This window comes from Dermacentor silvarum, chromosome 4, assembly GCF_013339745.2.
Source record: "Dermacentor silvarum isolate Dsil-2018 chromosome 4, BIME_Dsil_1.4, whole genome shotgun sequence".
In the NCBI taxonomy this organism is placed as follows: Eukaryota; Metazoa; Arthropoda; class Arachnida; order Ixodida; family Ixodidae; genus Dermacentor; species Dermacentor silvarum.
Window position 1 is genome coordinate 56,258,992 of NC_051157.2, and position 7,400 is coordinate 56,266,391.

The following is a 7,400-nucleotide window of genomic DNA, read 5'->3' on the forward strand; positions in this document are numbered from 1 at the left end:
CTCATTATTTCTTCGTTGTATTACACATTATTGTAATTTACAAATACTCAAATTATTAGCTGTTTTGTTTCGTTTCTTTTCGCTTTTATTTTACGACAAACATACGAGAACAGTTCAGTAATATCCTCAGTTTAAGAAACGAAAACTTAAATTCTTGAGATTTGCCAGTCAGAACCACGATATGATTATAAGGCACACTGTAGTGAGGGACCCTGGAATAACTTGGATTACCTGAAATTTTAATGTGCACTTAAATTTAAGTGCACGAGCATTTTCTCATTTCCCTCTCTTCAGAATTTTCTAATTTGTCGCTCCGCAGGGATGAAAGCCGCGATCCAAACTTATTCAGTATGTTACTTGAGTGTCTCTTTAGGCTGCCGCGTCGAATCATATCAAAAAGCGAATTTGTACAAGGAAGAGGAATAAACTAGACCTTTATAGTTTTCCTTAAAGTACACATAAATCGAAATTCATCGCTGTTTTAGACTTACGGCCACTTATGAATGCTACCATTGCTGCCAGGAATTGAAGGCACGACCTCGTATATATATCAGCACCACGCCTTAGCCGCTGACGCACCAAAGCGTGTGTGCTTAGGTTTATTGCGTCGTTACGTTAAGGAAGATGACATTGAAGGAGACAGGTTAATAGTAGCGAGGAAATAGGCTTTTAGGCGAAATAGTCCTATGTAGTTTACGAAGGCAGAACAACAGGAAAACGATCGTGAACGGGAAAGGTGCTTTTAAAAACTTGTTTGTTTCATGTTCATGTTCAAAAATGGCTCTTTCGATTAGTAGTTTAGGGTAGGGTTTTAGAGTAATACCTAGATTGACCCCATTGAATAGTGTCTTACCATTGCGCCTTAGTTCGCTTCCTTGAGTTTGGGTTCACGCTTGCCACTAACCCAAAATTTTGAAAAATTGAATGGGTGCCCTGAGCAATGCGCAAACAAACATGGCGGCACCCATCGACGCAGTGCTAGTCGACTATAGCTCCAAATCTGACCTAGGGCCGAATTCACAAAGCTTTTTTTTTGCGGGAGTGTGCTTGGACTTTTGCTGGCCACCTTAGCTTATAAAATGTCCAGCATCAGTATTGGCTGGAGTTTGCTTTTACGAAAAGCTTTAATGTACGTTTTTGTGAACACGGGTACCGATCCCTCAGCAGTACCTACTGTTGGCATGGGGAAATGAAAATGGTGGAAGCCATCTCGCGATCGCTGTCGACGCTAATGTGTTAAGCATTGAATCAATATGGCGACGTAACGTATTGCCACCTTCTGAAGGAGGTATGTGTGAGGCTGGCGCTGCTGCGGCATACCTCTTTAGCACTTCCCTGTGAACACTTGGCGCCATCTAGCGCAACCGCCGCGAAGACTGCGCGCCGGTGTCTGCGAACGCTGAGAATTGTTGCCTCGCTTGCTGCACGCTCGATGGCACACACTCAGTGACCCCAGTTGGCGAGAGGCTGGCTGAAGAACTAAGAATTGTTGCCTCGCTTGCTGCACGCTCGATGGCACACACTCAGTGACCCCAGTTGGCGAGAGGCTGGCTGAAGAACTAAGAATTGTTGCCTCGCTTGCTGCACGCTCGATGGCACACACTCAGTGACCCCAGTTGGCGAGAGGCTGGCTGAAGAACTAAGAATTGTTGCCTCGCTTGCTGCACGCTCGATGGCACACACTCAGTGACCCCAGTTGGCGAGAGGCTGGCTGAAGAACTAAGAATTGTTGCCTCGCTTGCTGCACGCTCGATGGCACACACTCAGTGACCCCAGTTGGCGAGAGGCTGGCTGAAGAACTAAGAATTGTTGCCTCGCTTGCTGCACGCTCGATGGCACACACTCAGTGACCCCAGTTGGCGAGAGGCTGGCTGAAGAGCGGCACATACCGAATACTTTCATGGCGCTCCTCGCTTAAGCATTGGCATGATATACGGTCATTGAAAAGCGGCACATACTCAGTGCATTTGTGGCGCCCCCTGCTAAAGCTTCGGTTGGCTGTCATTGAGGAGACCTTGTGACGTACGTTCCATTCCGCTCAGCATTGCAGAAATTTGATGGATCTTTCTCGTCCTTTTAGAGTGGCACATTCCCAGTGGCACGTACCTAGATGCTCAAGTTGGCGTCAAAGATGTTCCTTGAAGAGTAGAACATGCCAAATGACGCGTACCAGCGACCCAAATTCGCATCAAAGAGATTCATCGCAGGCCAGCACAGACCGAGTGGCACACACCCATTGATCGAAATCGGCGACAAAGAGCTTCTTCGAACAGCAGTACCTATCCAGTCCCGCAGCTACAGTGACCCATGTCGTGAAACAGGTGGGAGGTATACGTGTACATGTACACATCGCTACGCACTCATTCACTCATGTTGATCCGACGCTTGTTTTCGAACCCGGTCCCCTCAGCATAGCGGTCGATGGGCTACCCATTTGACCACGGATACATAGCCCCCAGAAATTGAGTGATGTACCGTAATAATGCTTACGCATTGAAATCCCGCTCGAACTGAACTCGCGTGAATGTCGCATTGAAACAATGTAGTGGCACAATCTATTGCCACCACGGAGGCATGTCATGTATTAGGCCTGTGCTGCAGCAGGACTACTATCACGCTCTTCCTTCTGAACATGCTATGCCATCTAACGGCGCCGATGCGAAGTGCGCTCGAAATTTTTTGCGTGGCCTCCAAGATGACTTAAGTGGCGCACCGGCGCGTATGAGCCGCGCACTGCAGCCGACAGCCTCTGCCTCGCTTACCTATCGACACGGTGAGCCATCAGCAGCGCTGCCGAAAAAGTCTGCGTGGGGCCTCCAAGTTGCATGGCGTGCCGGTGTGTGCGAACACTGAGAATTGTTGAGTCGCTGATCGCCTACACAATGGCATGCAACCAGTCATTCAAGTTGGCTTGACGGAGATTCATTGAAGAGCGGGACAATCCAAGCGCATTCTTGGCCTAGCTTCCAATGCGTTGGCATGAAGGAGGTTCATTCAAGATCAGCACGTACCCAGTGCAACTTGCCAACGCGGTGGCGTGAAAGAAGATTATTGGGGAGTGGCACATACTAAGTGCATTCGTGGCGGAGCTTGCCAACGTGTTGACGTGAAAGAGCTCCATTGACGAGCGGCACATACCCAGTGCATTCATGGCGCAGTTTGCCAACGCGTTGGGGTGATGACATGGGCTAATGACAGTGATGACATCCTGAGCAGTATAGCAGGGCACGGCGTAAAAAATGTGGTTGATCCCTCTTATATAGGAATCGGTATAGAACACGAAAGTGAAACGTGTCTTCACAGAAGTAGTGTAATGTTTATTGCACATTGATATATAATGTCTATTGGTGTTTTGTGGCTAAAGCGCCCTTAGGCGTTGATGCACCCACGCTGACGCCTGGTGGCACGTCTCCTCCATCACGACTACCAACGTCGATGACCATGAGCAACCGTCGTGCATATGGAAGCTGCACTACGCTGCACACGCTAGCACAACGCGAAAGACGAAGCACGTAACTGACACACTAATACAACGCGCAAGACAAAGCACGTAACTGAATCGTCACCGAGTCAAATCAGCGCGTACAGCGCGTCGTAATTGCAGCCTCCGCGATCAACTTCAGAAACATTTTCAGAGCTAATTGCGGAGGCCACGCTCCGCTGTGCTGAGTACGGTGAACGCCACTACCAACGCCACCTAGGTGGCGTTGGTAGTGCTTCTTGATGCCAGCGTCCCTTCGAATGCTGGCATCGAGGCCACGTAGTGCTGAGACCACCGAAGCGTTCACTGTCGGTGCGCGTTAGTGTCATAATGCAGTACTTCTCTTTTCTGCTCGTAGGCGGCGGCACCGCCCCGAGCAAGAGCGCGGGTACACGGAGGAGTGTTAGATATATAAGGCGCGTCTGTGTAGCTCTCTGCAAATGCGTTTGTGGCGCAATGGGTTAAACGCTCGGCGATCTATCGTCGCGGACCGAGAGGTCGTGGGTTCGATTTCCAAATTTTGCATGTTTGTGGAACTTTTTCTTCTGGTTTCTTTCTTTGTATTATGTTCTATGACGTATTTCCGTGACGGAAATACGTCAGTGAAGTCTTGGTGGACCCCGGCATAAAACACTTTCGTGTTAAAAAAAAAAAGCGGCAGCACACATCTCACGATGAATGTGGACGTTAATGCGATTAACTTTGAAGCAAAGTAGCGACACCCTACTGCCAACGCCGAAGCGTGCATGCAGCCGATTTCCTCGCGTTTCGCACTGTACGCCTTGCGCCATGCAGCGGCATCGCCGCGAAGTCCATGCATGGCGCGCGTACGATTACGCCGAGCAGCGGAGAAACCGAACGAACCCTTTTTGTCATTGAGGAGTGGCACATACGAAGTAGCAGATGCCTAGTTGACAAAGTTGGCTTCAACAGGTTCATTGAAGTGTGGCACACTTCCCCAGTGACCCAAGTTGATGTAAAAGAGGTTTATTGATGAGCAGCACATACCGAGTGGCACGTGTCCAGTTAAAGATGGCTTCAGCATGTTCATTGAATAGTGGCACACCCAGAGACCTCAGATGGCGTCAAAGAGGTTTACTGAAGAGCGGCCAATATCCAGTACCACATTCCATGGGAAACAGGGTCTGATGGTTGGTTTTCAACACTGTTCCCTCTGCAGAGCAGCATGACGTGCTAACTATTAACCATGGGCTACCCACTCCCAGTGAACCAAGTTGGCGGGGGAAACGGCTAGAGACATAGATAGATAGATAGATAGATAGATAGATAGATAGATAGTCATCCCCCAGAAGGTACTTGCAGTTCCCTCAGCATGCTGATCTCGTTAAACGTCACAGTCTCTGTGGTAATATGGCGTACCTAATTGTATTAAGACATGGCGAAGTTCACGCACCTCCAAATTGCAAACGCATCCTCCATGTAAACTTATAGGATTCTCCAGAAAGTGAATATTTTCGCCGATATTATTTTTGGCGAATACAGTGCAAACACCAGCGGTGCCGAAAATAGCTTGCGTAATGTCTCCCAGAGACAATAATCTGGTAAGTGATTCTATCAGCCGGTTTTAGCGACATCGCAAAGGTAGAAGGGGATGTTCAGTAGCTTCTGACAACTGTTTCACTTATTAAAGCCATTGACTCACTAGTACGGCTGTGCGAATACTGCAACGTTAAAATAATAAATCGAATAGTGCCCCATTCGATTCAGTCTTTCAATCAAATATTCGTAAATCAGAATATTGTTGAATACTTGCCGAATACTTCAAAGCGTTAACTCCACCCAATTGAAGATAAAATTGGAACAAAAGTAGGTAAACATTTACCCCGCGGGCATAGTATAGACAAAACTCATGAGAACTTGTGTGGTGGAGGTGGCCACGTGGCTTAGGTATCCATAATTTACATTCACTCGATTATTCGCGTTCTGTGAAGATTCCTGAACACGCAAAGAAACTACTTGACTAATCTTAATGCTTCATCTGGGTTTAGTTAACAACGCTTCCTAAGTACTATGCAATGACAGAAGCATGCTGTCTTTAAGAATACCAAGATTTGAACATTGGTTCATATAATTGTCGCAACGGCTGTTCATTATTCGAAAACTATTCGATATTGCATTCGATTCGATTAGCTTCTGGCACTAATGAATTCGTATTAGATTAGGTTTCAAAAATCACAATTCGCACACCCCTCCTCACTATCAGTTCTCTAATTATTCCTCGATGTCCTTCCCGCGCAGGCCAGGGAATACTTAGGGGTATGGTTGACATTTTCTGGCGGTCTAGATAAAAGAAGAAAGGGGCATAGAGATGGTGGTGTCCTATGTGTCAAGCTTGTCGCCAATGCAAATGACAGCAAGTGGTTCGGTTATGCTGCAAACAGCGTGGAGCTCCAGGAGAAACCGCGAGACGGCTTCGTGAACGAGAAGCACCTCTATCACTTGTGGGAAACACCATTTATTCTAACCAGTCTTGAGGTACGTTGACAAACTAGCTGATGAAGATCTGTAGAGATGAAGAAGGTTTACGTTTGATGAGGTAAGTAGAGATGTAAGGGGGGGGGGGGGTTGAAGTCTGAAGTTACATATTACCCTGCACATGTACTGATCCAGCTGCCTGGTTTAATCTTCACGGAATAGACAGGCCCGCCAAAATTCTCGTGTGATATCATATATTGACACAATGATGTGGGGCTCACGCACAGCGGGACGGCGCGCGCAAAGGTCGGCGCGCGCAAAGGTCGGCGCCGTGAAAGACGACGAAGCGCGTAGGCTGCACGTTCTTCTTCTGGCCCGCCATTAAAGAGAAGCATCTCTTTTTCAAGACTCCGTCTTCGATCTACGTTACAATATAGAAACGACAAAGACCGTGGAAACATTTTTTTTTCGAAATTCATCAGGTTTGACTGCGGGCGATTAACACTGACATAATTTTGATAATACCGTTTTTGGAGCTACCACTTCAATTTAAGATTAACACTTATGGCACGGCGAGAGCTCTGCTCAAGCGATGGTCCAATCTTCGGTGCTTAGACAAGGATTAACATTTCGTTGACTGACGTCTGTTTCCAAAGGCACCTTCTAAAGGGCGGTAGACAGAGGTTGAGCTTTATTTGTAGTAATGTGCTGAAATTAAAGCTTGGCATATACAGGAGTATGCAAACTTACAAAACGCCGTGAGAAGGCTCCCCACCACCAACGCGTTGATCACGAGCAGGCAGCAGAAGCCGTGAACATGACTGCCAAGGCGTTGCTCATGCTGGTCCTGTGAATTGCAAAGCATAAAAATCTCATCTGTCGCGGACTGCACGGTAAATAAGGTGTGTGGCACACGCTTTGCCAGGTTTCACAAGCTCAAGCAAGACGGGATAGGCAGCACAATGGTATCGCATAGCATATGCTTTCGCAGAAAAGCACTACAACATGTTAAATCTTACTGGAGTACACGTCATCAATATGCGGAAATTAACAAATATAAATCCCCCAATACATGGCGTACCCATATACACATTATGACCCAATAAATATTATGACGGATTGCAGATGTCTTGCAATGCCGATGATGCTCAGGACTCGTTGATGGAAAAACATGGCTTCAATATACAAAATTAAAGTGCGTCCTGGCAGTTTACAAGTATACGGTGCCACTTATTAAGTACATTTCTAATTCGTCGTAAATGAAATTTGATTTGCTTCACACACCCGGCATCCGGGAAGACAGACAAAGCCACGAATTCTTGGACCATTTAAAAACAACTCTACGAAGAGTTTAGGACTTGTTTTCTCTGAAAAAACAACGTGTTGGAATAGAATCTAAATACGAAAGTTTAGCCACAGCACCATCTACTTACGAGAAGCCTTCTGAATTCCCAATAAACATTTACTAAAATACTTACTCTTT